Raw genomic sequence first — 16619 nt, forward strand, 5'->3', positions numbered from 1 at the left:
GCGCTGATTAGCGACACTGCCCCCTGTTGGTAGAGTGTAATATGACATCTGAGAGTCCACCGCTGGACGCTGGATGTCACCCTCTGCTCGCCTCACATAACAGCTGGAAGTGAGAAACAACAGCAACGTGTAGTAGCAACAAATTTTCTTTGATCTGGATGGACGTGGTTCAATGTTTTTGCTTACTAAGATTGAGTTATTTTTTCTTTATTTTTTTAAATTTTGTTCACGAAACTACCATGTCGCTAAATAAACATAAAGTCATCATAAAGTGATTTGTGTGAATAATGAGTATAATTTATTTATGGTCTTTCTCTCTGCTCCCCCAAAACCATTTGAACCTATTGTCTTATTTTTAGTTTAGTTTTATTTTCTATGAGCATTAGAAAAAAAACAATTGATTGTTTCCATTAACAACATTTACTACTTCATTGTTCAGAGTGACTTCCTCAAATACTCGTCCAACCTGCATGAACATACGGTGTCATTCATTGTGGAGTAGCTCATGATGACAAAACAGAATTTGTAACAGACAAAGATCTAAGGTCTTATCGCTTTTATTTGTCTACTGTATGTGTTACTTTCTTTTTTAGCTCATTAAGTTCCTGTTATTTAAAAATGAGAAAAAGGAAATGCAAGTGAACATGAATGAAACACCACACTATCACAGAAGAATACATTTTTAATAATAAAAACCATAAAAGTGAACAGATTAAGATTAACAGTCCTGAATGTTAGTTGAGATATCCCTTTTTTTATTTAGTCCTATTGTATCTTCTTAAAGAAAACTGGTTTTAGATAATTTTCCACAAGTCACTTTCCGTCACGTGGATTCAAAACCAGTCTACACGTTTATTTGTGGACACTTTTTTAACCTACGTCACAAGTCATCGATTGCGACAGAGCGTGAATTTCTCTTGAACTTGAATTACAAGACTGTCACTGGAAACGTGTTTACAGGACCCAATGTTTGTAAATCCAGTTTAGCTTCTGAGAAGGTGCCGGAAACAGCAGTGACGGGAACGTTTTAACTCAAATAAAGGAACAAAAAAGAAAAGGAAAAAAGAAACCAACTTAAAACATTAAAGTATGAGATATTATGTTGCAGATTTTACAAATCAAATCAAAATTGCCCTCAGTTACCAAAAATCTGAACAGAGCTTGGTTAAGATGAAGTTGACGTCCCAGCGATTGTGATTTGGTTTCATTCACACAGAAGACTGCTTCTGTTAATCGCATTTAGCCAGTGACGGACAGATGTGACACAGACAGATCCACAGAAACCAGTTATGGACAGGAAAGAATGCCCAGATTAAGCCCAGATTCATCCTCTTCTCTCCTCTCCTCTCCTCTCCTCTCCTCTCCTCTCCTCTCCTCTCCTCTCCTCTCCTCTCCTCTCCTCTCCTCTCCTCTTCTTTCCTTTCCTTTCCTTTCCTTTTCGACTGAGGTTGGGTGAATCCCTGCTCAAGCAGAACTCACGCAGCAGCATCCTATATTTAGACCCCCGTTTGATCACACAAGCCTCTCTTCTCCACTCTGCAGCACTCGGCTCCCCTCAGTCAATTTCAGATTTGGGTACATGTGTTATTTCATGTATTGTCCTGGATGTGATGGTGGCGGAGAGAGGACTGGTTTCCATTTCCCGTCGCCTCTTTCGCACATGGCGGTGTCGGTGGTGTGGGAGTGTGAGATTATTCAGCAAAATGACCAAATCCCACAAATATTCTGTGTTATCTGTGTAAAATCTGTATTAATGGAGACAAATACTTTCTCCACGGAGCCACAGGATTATGATCATAAAAGTCAATACATCTGAAATGATTATCCCGCTGAATTGGCAGACGCAGGTTTTATTTTTCAAACACCAAACCTGAACCAACCTGTTTTAGGAGTAAACCTGCCAAACGAAATACAGTTAAACGCCGTCCCCGTTGCTGCGTATTGCCTTCATTCGTCCTCACCCCAGCTGGTCGAGGCAGATGGCCTCAGAGACTCATCAGGCCGTCGGTTTTGGGACATTTTGCTTCAAACAGCAAATGTAAACGTGCTGGTTGCAGTGCATTAACTCTCAGTAGGATGCGTCACCAGGGAACAGTGAGTCCATGCAGTAGGTGTTCATATGTTGCAGATGCCTCTATTGTTATCACTCGCACTAATTCTGTCTAACCTCCGCACGCAGGCTCTCTCCCGCTTTGTGCTTTTTTTTTTTGTATCACTTTCTCAGTTTTCCATCCGCCGCTCACCTTTACACCGCTCCCCACCCACTTTCATTTCCTTTTCATCTGGAAGAGGAAATCTCGTCTTTGAGCAACACAAAGTCGACCCGCCGGGGACTCACCTCGCCTCAGCACATGAAAGCGGCTGCTTATTATGTCTGCGGAGCTCGGGCGCACTGCATCCGGGAAGCCGCGCCGCGTGTCACATATATGAATGCAAATGAACGAGCGTCTAATGCGCCCGTGGACCGGGGGCTGCGGGGGCGGCGCTGGGTGGGAATGAGAAGTGTGCTCGGTTCAGCGGTAAATCGCTGGCTGATGCACGGGACTGCTCACTGCATCGACACGTGAGTCCATACATGTGCTCCAGCAGCGGGTGCAAGGAAAAATGTATAATAAATAAATGTTTGGCTGCTAAAGAACAAACCATTAGCGTTTACATGAGTTTCGGTCTCTTTGATTTAAGCTCTGTTTTTGGTCTCCACCAGTCAAATCTACAAGCTGTAAGCTTGGATGCAGGAGGTCTAAGTAAAGGACGAGTTAGTGCCGACAGTCCCCCTTAAATAGCAGAAGTGGCTGTGGCTCTGCCCTGCTCGTTGCTTCTGCGGTAGTGCTCTTGAGCAACGCTGTGAATCACCGGTTGCAGCAGCAGGAAGCCTCCACGTCCTCTGCGGCGCGCGGCCGCTTCTATTAAATGGCATGTGTGCATTTGCTCACACGTGATGAATGTCTTCCCTGGTAGGGCTTTTATTTTGGAGGACATCCTCCAAACTGGCTGCCACTGTACGCGGCTGTGAAGTGTCTCCACTCCCTCTTGATGTTGAGGCCGAGGCTCCGTCTCTCGCTGCGTGTGAGTGTGTGTGTGAGTGATCAAATGTAGATGGGCTGTCTCTTCTCCTGACCCGCAGCACAGCATTTATGCTTTGAACACTCTCCTTATTCTGCCGTTGAGTCCTCTTTGCTGCACTGGCTGCATTCATCGTGGAGCTGGAGGACAGCGCGTGAGGCTGAAGCGCAGAAGGGACGAATGAGAAGGCGGAATAGAGCGGGGAGCGCGTTTATACTGGTGCAGGGGGAGGGGGTGGTCTTAGCCAAGATGGAGCCTTCCTATTGGGGGAGAGGAGGGCATGAATGAAGGGATGCCGATTTGAATGAATGCCAGATGTCACTGTGTATCAGGACATGAAGCACCCGTGGATGAATAGGAGGAGGGAGGAGATGGAAGTATGAGTCATCCTCCTTTGTCCTGCCATCCATCTATGTGTCCGTCCATTTATCTCGCCTCCCTCAAGGCCTGTCACTGCTGGGGCTTCACAACCCCCCCCCCACCCCCACATGGCAGCCACATGGATACTCCAGCTATAGTTTAGGAAGCAGGAAGTAAGAAATACAAGTTTCATTTTAATGTCGGCTTCATCATACTTCATCATCCAAACAAAGAGTTGCTATTAGGAATCCAGCAGACAGTCGCATGTCATTACAGCAGCCTGGTTTCCAGATCTCTGCTCCTCCTGCCTCCCGTCGCCCGCTCCCCGGCAGGAGACGCGCTCATTGTTATTTTCAGACGCTGCGCTCGGGGCGCAGCCTTCGCTCCCGCGGCTTCTCCTCCGCGTCAGGGCATCAAAGCCCCTCTCATTATCGCAGACGCCGCTGTATTTCCTGCAGCCCAAAGGTTACAGTACCTGTGCTCTCTGGCCGCCCGCCTGTCACAGCTCTGGATGTTCGTCGGATGGAGCTTTTGCAAGAGGGTCCTTAAACACACCAGCACCTCCTGAAACTGTGGCACAGCTCTGATGAAATAAAGGAACACTTTTTCAGGACAGCGGCTTTATCGACATCAATAGAGTCCTTCTACCTGAAAAACCAAGCTGATTAGTCACACACACACTGGAGCTCAGCACAGGGTATTTTGGAGCGCAGCGTTTTCTGTTACGTGTCTCAGTGACAGCCAGCCTCACTCTGACCTGCTTTTTGTCTCAGTGGGAAGAGAGCGGCCTCTCAAACAGGCACGACTCACTCAGGTCCGTTCAGAGCGAGACAATAAGAGGCAACGGGCAAGGATGAAACGAGTGGGGGCCACAAACGAGAGAACGGCAGGAAGGTCACACAGACAATTCAAGGCTACAGTGATGCTTTAAACAGCCGGTATTATGGGGTTGATGGGCTTTACCTTCACCGCTTCCACCGTCTCATTCGAACTGTGTGTTTGTTTTTCCTTTGACGTTCATTCACTTTTCCCTGCGACTAGTAAACACCCACACGTTGCTCTAAGTGAGCATTAAATGGAGAGTTCTGACAGAGAATCATCAGAGCTTCGCTGCAGCCGTAATTTAGATTCAGGCAGGTTTCACTTTATGAGAAAAACCACTGAAGTGGTGTATGTGTTCAGGCGTCAATTAAACACCTGCATGAACAGAATTAAGACGCTTCAGTGAACGTTTTCAGTCAGTTTCCACGCGGGTTCTTCTGCTATCGCGCATATTCTGCTGCACAGCTTTTGTTAAAGCGCCGCGGATCGCGTGATCCCAATGATTTACAGGTTGTAAAAACTGAACAAGTAACAGCAAGCTACTGGAAAAACAGGGTGGTCGGTCGATCTAATGGGATAAACGACGTAGGAGAGTTCATCCCAGACGTTTTGGCCCCTGAAGGCTGAATGTGGAGGCGCGTCAGGCTCCTGGGCGCTTCTCCGTTACGTACGGAGTGACGCTGCAACAGAAATGAGCCCATTCAATAGGAGCCACGCGTGCTTAGAGCGGGTGCCAAACGCAGAGCAGCTTCGTCACTTCCACACCAGTTCCCACCTTGGCGCTAACTCCCCGCGGCTGACCTCAGGTCTGCGCTAAATCACACGCCTCCTGTTCCCTCGCACTGTGGCTAATCTCTACTGCTCCAGCTTCACGCGTACAGTACGCAGAGCTTCCTGAGAAATTTCATTGAGCACGCTGTGAAATTGCCGGGGCGTTATTTCATGAATTCGGAGCAGAATCGGGACCCGTTGACTGATTATTATTATTGCTGCTGCAGCTGAATCTGCTCAGGCCTGATTGCTTCCTAGCCGTGATGTGGGCGTGGCCCTGTAGATAGATAGATAGATAGATAGATAGATAGATAGATAGATAGATAGATAGATAGATAGATAGATAGATAGATAAATAAATAAATAAATAAATAAATAAATAAATAAATAAATAAATAAATAAATAAATAAATAAATGACTGTTGCTGCCTCTCCACAGACTAAACCTGTTCTGTCTGAGCATGTCTTGGGTTGTTGTTGGGCTCCTCGGAGCTTTGACTCACGCCTCTACATATTGCTTCGATCATTGTCCAGTTTCTTTTCTCCGGGCCTGAATAAAGCCACTCAGCACAGTGGAGCTCCGCTCTGTGTGCGGTTTTCAAGGATGACCCATTCACTAAACCATTTTCTAATTAATTTGTTCAGACCATTTTATGGACTCATTAGAACTATTCACCCAGGTTGTAGCAGTTACCAGAGGGGAAGGGAAATTAGTGTTAATCGCCTTCGTGTGACCACCTTTTTTTTTTTTTAATAGAAGCTATTTACAATATGGGTTTAATCTATTTACTGGCAGTTGTGTTAGAGCCACATAGCTACAGTTTACAGGTTTTTTTCCATTCAGTTCATTTTTTTCCTCTTCTATCACATTAATCTCGTCGTGGCGCGTGTAATTACAGCGGCTCGTCTGCGGTCGGCCCGTACATGTTGCTGCGGAGGGAGAGCGGTGCTTACAGCTGCACCCGGCGCTGCCTGAGTAATGGGGAAAAAGTAGGTCTCATCGCGTTAATCACACATATGCAGCGGCTGCTAGATGAAGGTGTAGATTAAACCAGGGTAAGGAACAAAGGGAGGCTGCAGCTTTGCCTGGCGAGTTTTATGATGAGGGGGTTTTTAGGTCAGCTCACAAATGGTCTCAGCGGCATTTAAACAAAATGCAGCCCAAGCAACGGGCGTCATTAGGGATAGAGTGACATAAGGTGTTCAACTAGAACCAGTCTGCAAATGTTATTTTAAACCCCCATCGTGCTTGAGAATGGGATGGTGTGGTTGTTGTCAGGAGCCATCAGGTTTGGTTTAACAGGACGCATACACATGCACAGGTTTCCCACACTGACACATTCACATGGTATCACAGAGGAGGCGCGATGTTGAATCATCTGCCTGGCTGCACAGAGAGCGGGAATCAAACGAGAGGTGGAGATGCTCAGAAGAAATCCAGACAGCGCGAGGTGAGATCATTCCCCTCCGCGCCGCCGCCGCCGCCTCGTGTGTTCCGGAGCGAGGCCATGTGACAGCGGCACGTCCACGCACATCACAGCACATCACAGCACGCCGTGCAGCGGCACGCACGCGTTAGCGTTCACGCTAATGTGGCCGCCACGCACGGCTGCGTGCAGACACGCAGCGTGGTGAGATCGGATGCACACGTCTGTCTGCCTGCCTGCCTGTCTGTCTGTCTGCCTGTCTGTCTGCCTGCCTGTCTGTCTGTCTGTCTGTCTGTCTGTCTGTCTGTCTGTCTGCCTGCCTGCCTGCCTGTCTGTCTGCCTGTCTGTCTGCCTGCCTGTCTGCCTGTCTGCCTGCCTGTCTGCCTGCCTGTCTGTCTGTCTGCCTGTCTGTCTGTCTGTCTGCCTGTCTGTCTGCCTGTCTGTCTGTCTGCCTGTCTGTCTGTCTGTCTGCCTGCCTGCCTGCCTGCCTGTCTGCCTGTCTGTCTGCCTGCCTGTCTGTCTGTCTGCCTGTCTGCCTGTCTGCCTGTCTGCCTGTCTGTCTGCCTGCCTGCTTGTCTGTCTGTCTGTCTGTCTGCCTGTCTGTCTGTCTGTCTGTCTGTCTGTCTGTCTGTCTGTCTGCCTGCCTGCCTGCCTGCCTGTCTGTCTGTCTGTCTGTCTGTCTGTCTGTCTGTCTGCCTGCCTGCCTGCCTGTCTGTCTGCCTGTCTGTCTGCCTGCCTGTCTGCCTGTCTGCCTGCCTGTCTGTCTGTCTGTCTGTCTGTCTGTCTCTGTGCTCGCTTTCACTAAATAAATGCCAGTGATGTGTGAAACTCAGATGGGCAGCATGTGACTCCATTAATGAATGAATAGCCCTCAGCAAAGAGGAAGAAGAGGAAGGAAGTGTGAGTGTGTGTGTGTGTGTGTGTGTGTGTGTGTGTGTGTGTGTGTGTGTGTGTGTGTGTGTGTGTGTGTGTGTGTGTGTGTACAGTGGTATTAACGCTCCCTTTGATCCCGGATCGCTCAGGACCGCGGACGGAGGAGCGTACGCGTGTGCAGTGCAGGACGGAAGAGGCGCCAGCAAATCCCTCTCATTCAGCTGCTACTGTTTCATACATCATTCAACTGAAGACCGAGCCTCGGCCGAGGGGTGGGCGAGGGTGAGGAGAACTATGGGAGCTGAGGCAGAAAAGCCGAACTGACAGAGATGGAACGAGCCGCTGTATGAGACAAAATGGGAGGGAAACAGATGAGCGAGTCGGGGAATGGAGGGAGGATGAAGAAGCGCAGACGATGAGGAGCGGGAGAGAGGCCACTGATTATCAGACGTTTGCATCTATCGCCTCTTCATTGATTGACTATGAATCGAGCGTCTGTCCACGTGCAGCGTCTGCTGTGCAGTAATGGAGCAGTAGCTGCGCTCACAGGGCAGCTACTGCAGAAACCCATAGATTTTACAATTAGTAACAAGAGGTGATGTGTTTTTATGTGATCTGGAGAGACTCAAGATCCATCCAAAACGCATGAACCCCGTAGTTGCTTCAGGCGATGTGCGTCAGATTAACCCGCGATGCCTTTTGTAACGGAAACACAATCCGTTGTTTTGGTCAGGCCCGTTCCGTGCAGCAGGTCTTCAGATCCCACGGGAGATGGGCCCATAACTCTGACTGGGCCCAGGCCTCCACAAACTATCGATTCTCTGGTGCACTTTAGCTGTAACCCAACTCTCAGCCCCCATCAGTCGTCCCCCTCCCCTCTGCAGCCCACTGCAGCATCCAGGCCCGCTTTTGTCTCGGCTACTGGGCCTAACTGGAAATTATTGATCCTGGCACGGACCATCTGATTATGATGTGTTTTATGACTCTCTGGATGGGAGCTTTATTGTTTTAGTGGCCGCATCTGGTTTCTGATGATGGACTTGATGAGGTCAGTGTGAAGATGGAGGGGGGGGGGGGGGGGGGCAGAGTGATGCGTTAGAGAAGAGCGCTTTAATTGATACTCTAAAGCATGACATCATCGCTCAGCCGCTCTGGAGGGGCGTCAGGCTCTCTGCCAGGAACCAACAAAAACCAGATCCGGGCCATGAATCATTAATGCCATCTGGGTCAGCGCTGCGCTGTGTGGTGTTACAGGCCGGGGCACCTTCAGGCAGCGCCACTGTCACGACGGCAGATTCAACAGAGGGCAGGTGTCGGGCTAACGAGCTACGTCCCATCAACACAGGCCATCACTGGGCTCCAGGAACTCCTCTCTCTTTTACTATCACTGCTACATGTACCTGCATGGAGAACAGAAGAGGTCCCATTTAATGCATGCACACGTGTAGAGGACGCAAGAGGTAGATCTCAACCACGGGCGCCTTTTTGCTGCATGAAGGTGAACTGGTCTCCTGTAGATTATTGATGAGGCAGAGCCCTGTAAAAAGCCCGGACTTTCACTTTCAGAGTGCTGTAACTTTAATCCAGGCGCGTCCGAGCTGCAGCTTCCCAGCCATCGGCCACAGCTCCCTACGAGCGTCGCAGGGTGGTTCTGTTTATAATCTTCACACCATCGCTCCACCACCGTGGACTCAAACAGCCAGGTAACGCCTCCCCGGATCCCCACGCGGGAGCGTCCGGTCCAAGGACGCGAGGACGGGTGCAACACGAGACCTCTGTTAAAAGCCTGCTTCCGGAGCGTGAGTGAACCTGCTAATGGAAGGGGGAGCGGGAGGAAGGAGGGGCTGCGTGCCCCGTCCCCTCACCTCCGACCCAGACGGGCCAAACTATCTGCTGTGGACGTCTCTCAGACTGATAAAAGACAGGAGCTCATGCGCTGGACATGGAGGTCAAAGGTCAAGGCTCTGTGACAGCTCGTCACCAGGCAGGAAACATGTCTGTGAGACAGGCCAGATGTTGAACACCCCTCCTTCATCCACGGACGCCACCGTTCGCCACCGTGCACGTTCTCGCAAATAAACACGCTCACGCTTCACCGCCACACTGGTTAATGCGGTGCCCACGTTGCCATGGTGACGTGAAGGGGGGGGGGGGGGGGGGTAGCTCTATATGTGTGTTCTGCCCCCCTCGGATCGCGCTGGTGCGTGAGGGTCAGTCTCCCTGTGTGTGTGTGTGTGTGTGTGGGTGTGTGCGTGTGTGCGTGTGCGCGTGTGCGTGTGTGCGTGCGTGCGTGCATGCGTGCGTGTGTGTGTGTGAATAGAGGAAACACTCCAACCAGAAATAGGCCTGATGAACACCTACTCACCAGATAAGAGTCTCTTTTCCATTGAGCCCCAGACTGAAACCCATTGTGACCACTGACTCAAAAATGACTAATTTCTCCCAGAATCCACCAGCTGAGAGCCTCTGAGTGTTGAAACTGTTATCTTATGTAAAATAAAGACATGAGATCGATCAAATGTGGCAGGTTTGTTTACACAAACTAATGCTTGTGATGATAATGAAGGCTCTGTTGTGATTTGGTGGCGGGGCTGATTTATCAGGGCAACATAATATAGATGTGTGGACTATGAAGATGATTCATTCGCAGTCAAACAGAATCAGGCTCAACAGTTGTCTGAGAAAAGGACAAGCGATTCATTTGCTACATTCTTATGGCTCCATACGCTGAGGTTGACCTCTTATTGAGGATTTAACTCACATAACACTTATTCAAGAATTCTATCTGCCTCAACGGAGAGTTTAATTGAATTGGATTTAACCGGCGTTTGCTCCCGTCCAGATCCGTGAGGCTCCTGTAGGTTGTATAAATAACCCCCCCGCCCCGTAACCCGACGCGCCCGTCGCTGCTTTAACAGGAAGCTGGGCGCTTAGCGAGTCGGACGTTAACGGCCGTCGCATCTATTTTCGCGCTGCAACCCGACGCCGCCAGCAGCTGCGGACCGGCAGCGCGGCCACAGGAAGGCCGGCTGGACGCCGGGGGGGGGGGGGCTTAGGTGTCAGCACGCACGTGGCCCCGAGGGCAGGAAGCGGACGTGGACACCCGAGTCGGCCGATATGCGGGGAATCTGTCGCCTCTGATCGCATGGCGGAACCCGTCACGCATACACACACGCACGCGCACACACACACACACACACACACACACACACACACACACACACACACACACACACACACACACACACACTCATCCCTATCGATGAGGGCGCTTTCATTTGTCTTGTTTGAGAATAAACATTTGGATTCAGCTTCGGGGTCAACGCGGATACACAAAATGAAAGTTCCGAACATTAAAACAATCTTGATCACGGTTTTACGGTTCAACGCCGTTGAGAGCAGTTCAGATAAGATCCTCCTGATGCCGAAAGAGATTAAAGTTTAATCACAAAAAAAGAGAAAGAAGGAAAATGAGGTCAGCTGAGGTGACAACGAAGGCCCGTGTCCAATCGCCACAACACGGTTTCCACCTGCAGCTCCTTCTAGATTCCTCCTCTTGATGCGTGCTGTCAGACTGAGCCGCAGCATTGCAAGACGCTGATGTCATTAAATCTTTTTAACTGCCGGGCTAAATGCAGCCGCTCTAACTCACCGGGTTATTACTTATAGTGCAGGGGTTCCTCTTTGACTCAAAGGGATTCCACTTAGTGCGCCAGAAATGAATCTGTGTGTCTGCGTGTACGTGTGAGTGTGTGAGTGTGTGAGCGCCGCAGCCAAAGCCCAGATTCAGATGCGCCAGCAAGTAGCACTGACACAGTCTGGACTGGAGCGACCAGGGGATTTGTAGCTCATTAGCGCTGCACGCACACACACACATACACACACACACACACACATGCACGCACGCACGCACACAAACACGCACACACATACACACACACACACATGCACGCACACACATATGCTCTGTATCTCCTGCAGGAAATGATTTGTTGACATCCTGATTCAAAGAGCTGCATCTTCAGCTCTCTCTCACAGATAATGGACACTAATGAGGTGAGACCAACTGAATCGAGAAATTAGAGAGACACAGGGAGAAACAGGGACACCAGATGAGAAAGAAATAAAAAAAAAAGAAAACAACAGGACACGTTGCTTAATGGGAAAAAAAGGCGAGTGACGGGGGATGAATTAGCCACAGGGACAATTAAGAGTGTTTGAATGAGACAAGAACACCCTGTGAGCACATAATGAGATTACAATGTGGAAAGAACATTCATGATTATTTTGAATCCACCAGAGCCCTCGTCTTGTCTCGGTTCCTCGACGCACGTACTCGTCGCTAACAAAGCGCTTTACATGCAGCCTGTGCGCGTTCACCTCCACAGTTTGTTCATTAAGACTTTAAAATGATCCCCACTCATCATTAAACTGGTTTTCCCCTCATTACTGGTAAAAACCAGCTCCGTAGCCACTTTGCTGGTGGGATCAGCAGCTTCACGAGGAAGGATCCCGGGTCACGCATTCAACTGCTTTGAATCGCACCACATCCTCTGGGATGTCACAGTCAAATGAAGAAGGAAACGTCTGTGTTGTTCTTAGAGGTGAAGATCACCTGACTCCAACCTTCTGTCCTTCTGTCCTGAGGCGCATCAGACCCAAGGACTGGACACACAGACGCTGCAGAACGTATCCAGGCGTTGATCTGACTCCACCTCCCAGGAGTAAAACTATAATAGACGAGGTTGTGGAGGTAAAACTGTTAGAGGGCCATTCATCCACCGGCTGCATTTCTAGCAGGAATCCAAATATTCGATGACTTTCTGGCGAGCGCAGTCGAGCGATTATTACGCAACACCTTTATTCCTACTCTTCATCAGAGCTGCTATTTTAGAACTGCACTATGAATAAACCTTCTGCAGCATTGCCTTTCTTGAGGACAGAGCTCAGGGTCAGTCTTTGTGTGAGCTGTGAAACACATCGTGTCTGAGCGAGACATCGCTCTCATTCGCGGGGGGCAAATGTGAGATCTGTCGGTGGGAAAGACGCTCGTGCTTTGGGGGAATCTGATCTGTTCAGCGAGCGCGACATTAGACCTCGGAACGAGGAACAGAAGACGCTGGTGAGTGTAAAATCTGAATAACGAGTGGAGGTTGAGTTATGCAACACAACTCAGTTTAGCCTTCATATGCGGAACAACACAGGCTTTTAGAGTTGGGTCAGAGCAGAAAGACTATTATCTGCTTCAGCTGAACAGGAATAAGTGATTAAGCAGTTTTAAAGATTGTTATTGACACAGGAAGCAGCTGTTACTCAACACACGAGTAACTCGGGCCTCGTTTTACCTCAGCAGGATTTACTGCATATCTGCAGATGTGCTTTAATGCTTCTCATAGACAAAACACCAATAAACACCAGTGCAGTATTTTAAAACGGTTTATTTTCAAGTTACAGTGTAACAGTGACATCTCAACTAAATGCTGCTAAAGGTGCTATAAAAAGCTTCGCTGCAGTACTGATCCCTGGGAGAGAAATTGACCCGGTGCCTCATCGGATGGTGAGTTCAAAGTCCAACTTCTGATAGAGAATATCAGCACCCAAGCAGAAAAGGAAGCCTCTGCTCTGCTCAGCGTTTCCCCTGTGCCGGACGAGTGACCCACTGGGCCACCCGGCCGAGCGCTTCGGCCGCTCGATTTGGGCCCCGCAGCTCCGTTTGGGTCAGTGGGAGGCTGCAGAGGCCTGATTATGAGAGCAGACAGATGATCTAATGGGGTCAGAGCGCCGAGCTGAGCGCTTTCCACCACTAATAGCTAATAAGGAGCAACCGCTCATAGGAGACGTTCCACTTGGAGTAGCTTTGACAGAACGGACCTCACTGTGACGAACAAGGGCTAAAATACTTTACGGTTCTAAGCTATTTGCAGCCCATCCCGCAATTACTGCTCAAATATGGCAGAACTAAATAAATCAGACATGAGACAGATGATTACAAAAACACATTTGTGTTTATTTATTAATTTAAGTCATATTTAGAGCAGCACCCACCTGCTCCAGGCTGTACAGGCTACATTCAGGTGTAGAACCCGACCTGTGTAGCTGCTAAGGGATCCGTTGATTGATGGTCGACTGTATGAACGTGTTTTAGCAAATGCATGAATGGCATTTTAATCCTTCTGACGAATCACATGCAGGTGAAAATGAGTGCGTCTCAACTTCACCAGCCCCGTGAATCCACGAAACGCAAAGCCACACACACACAAACGTGCTGAAGTTGGAATCATTCACTCGGTCCCGCTGAGCTCGGCAACAACCTCACTTCCTTCCTGCCGCCGGTTACCATGGCAACAGCAAAGGAGAACTCTGTTATCCTCACACGGATCGGGCTGAAATTTTATTTTTATGTCCACTTCCCCGCCTCTCTCTCTCTCTCTCTCTCTCTCTCTCTCTGCAGCTGAGAGCGATGGGCGCTGTGTAAACGCCACAGCGGCAGAGACACAGGCAGAAGGTCGCGACCTGCGACACAGTGGTCACTATGGTTAAAGAAGAGAAGCAGAAGCTGCAACACACATACGCAGACGGGGACACAGGGCGCTCAGACAGATCCCTGACTCGGCATCTTTTTCATCATCCGTTGTCTTCAACAAAAGAACAAGCATGTTGTCTCTCAGGTCCCTGACGTGAAATGAGTTGCAGCCTGTAAAGCGCTAACATCGCTGTTACAACACTCCACTTGGCCTCTCGCTGCAGTGAACGCATGTACAGTGGAGTCCGCTCCACCAGCACGCAGGCTTCGGTCCCTGGTCCTCCGTGGGCCTGAGGCCAGAGGATGCAAATAGACTCCGCGTCCGTTCCCACAGACCTGCTCTCCACTGCGTACAACAGCGATCTGAAGGCAGGAGCGCGCTGGTGTCGCATACAAATGCCGTGATTTCAGCGGTGAAGTTCATCCTGATGCACAGGCCCGACTCACATCCACCAATCATTTCTAATTTAGCCGTCTGTCTCGGAGGAGCAGCCGGGGTGAGACGGCAGCGCCGGAGCGGTCTCAGGCCGGAAAGGTGCAGCAGAAATGAGTGGAGCGGTTAAAGGGAGTTAATGGTCTGCTAATAAGACTCTGGGGAGAAGATCACAGGGCTCCGCTCATCATTCAGGAACGCAGGAACGAGCAGCATATCTGGGTTTGCACCGCTTGCTGCCTGAAAAACGACCCAATAATGTTCACCTTGCAGTTGAATGTGAATAAATGGGAATGACCTGTGTTTATTGGGGCTAAAATAATGCGAATCAACAGCGAGACTGGACGTTTCAGGGTGTTTTGGCCTAATGCCACACACGTTTTGCTCATGGGCGATCGGCACCTTGTTCCCGTCCCCCAATCACTCACTGGAGTGTGGTAATCAGCCGCTGTAGTTACACGTTAACTTGAAGCGGATGTGGACTTTATTTGCCCGACCGGCTCCTCACCTTCACCCAGACGTGTGTAAATCATGTTGTGCAGGGATTAAAGATTAAAAGGCCGATAAAGATTAAACGATGATTGTGGCTCATCAACGTAGAAGTCAGGCTTCACTACATGGAACTTAAAATGAGTCAATAGCTACTAAAAAGCAGCCGAGAGAAATCCACAACGTGTGACTGAGTCATCGACATAATACTTGAAAAAGCTTCTTGTGAGTAAAATGATCCGAGCTGTCAATCAGACGGGAGGCGGGCCTCCGGTCCAACAGAGGGCCACGGGTGGGGGCGGACGCCCACTTTCAAGCTCCGCCCGTCAAAAAGCTGTGGCTCCTAAATACGTAGAATACAGCAAATACACCCACGGCCTCCTGAGGAGGTCACCGGGGTCGAAGAGATAAGAGCAGGCCGCATGCGTTAGCTCAACGAGGACAGGGTCAAAGTCAAACACTCACCTTGGCACCTGCGGCCGCTCACACACTGGAGCACACACACACACACACACACACACACACACACACACACACACACACACACTGGAGCAGCTCGAGGATGCACTGTGTGTTCTGACAGCTGCCAGGCTGGAACAGGACTAATGGTCTCCCACGCTGACTCAGCATTTACACCAGCCGAGCCTTTTACTGTTGTGGGTGATTAGTGGCTTTGTCTTTTCAGGTATGTGTTCGCTGAGTTTGCCACCAAACCACACAGGTATCTGTGACCTGCTCGTCTTGTGTCTCATCTAATGGTGTGGGGATGAGATCAACGTGCCAGAGTAGAAGCTGTGACCTAAGAATGACGCTATTGTTCCAGTCAGAGCATTTTAACTTACTGCTACTGATGGTCTTCACAGTGATGGACCTGCTCATGTTCTCGCTACGCTAGCGTCGCTGTGTTAATGATTAGCGCCGTTTCTTCCACACGCTCGCCGTTCGCCTGCTTTACGCTCAACCTGCTGGTCTCTGGAGGATCAGCCATGCGGTTCTTACGGGAACAGGGGGAATGAGTCGGTGCCAAAAAACAGGGACCGGGGTCAAAGAAGTCAGACGACGCGTTTGAAGACACATTCAGCCACATTAACTTTGGACTTTAACACGGCGGACGACTGTGAGCTTCCTGTTTCCAGTAGATGTTAATCATTAGCACGTCTGGACGTCCGGCAACTTCACATCAGCTGTAAACACACAACTTCAAGCATGTTTGATGTGTATTTTATAGTACTAGATTGATGTGTTGTGTGTTTGTTGTGTTTACTTTTTCTTGTGTTCTTCTTTTCTTGCTCTAACTCATCTCAACATCGTACTCCACCTCATGCATTAGACTGAAGTTAAGCCAACAAATACATAAAAAGCGCTTTGGAAGCGCGGCCCCGTCCTGTCAGTCAGAGCGAGAACCCACGGGACGTCTCACCAACGCCGGACGCAGGCGCGTTCTTCGCCGGCGGCCTGTTGGTACCTGCCGTTGCTGAGAGGGGAAGCGTTGGGAAACGCGGTTCCGTGGGCGGCGGTCTGTTTGCACCCGCGACTGCAACACAACCGCATTCCTGCCGAGGACGGTTGCTGCAACGGCCGACTGACACCGCGAGTGGAAAAGGAACGTGCCGCGGCAGATCCCCGGTGTCGGACGCCCTGAAGCGCAGTGACACGCGCGGCGCGTCTCCCACGCAGGCCTCGCAGCGCCGCAGCTTCCTGTTCATTCACGGCGGCTGCAACTCACCCGGAGGAATTTCAGAACGAGTCCGAGTCAAGGCAGCACCTGTCAAGACACGCAGGAAATGTCTGACAATGTGATGCTTCGCCTCCAAAACGCGCCTGAACAGACGATGGGCATTGAAGAATCCCAGTCTAC

General features: G+C 49.9%; 1 long non-coding RNA gene across 1 annotated transcript; it reads left to right on the forward strand.

Annotated features, from left to right (window-relative positions):
- The first annotated feature begins 11860 nt into the window (after nucleotides 1-11860).
- Nucleotides 11861-14847, forward strand: LOC121202276 (uncharacterized). Its single transcript, XR_005897776.2, has 2 exons — nucleotides 11861-12438; nucleotides 13768-14847. It is a non-coding gene; the product is annotated as an uncharacterized LOC121202276 (long non-coding RNA).
- Nucleotides 14848-16619: the final 1772 nt, after the last annotated feature.

The sequence above is a fragment of the Betta splendens genome, chromosome 5 (genome assembly GCF_900634795.4).
Source record: "Betta splendens chromosome 5, fBetSpl5.4, whole genome shotgun sequence".
Classification (NCBI taxonomy): domain Eukaryota; kingdom Metazoa; phylum Chordata; class Actinopteri; order Anabantiformes; family Osphronemidae; genus Betta; species Betta splendens.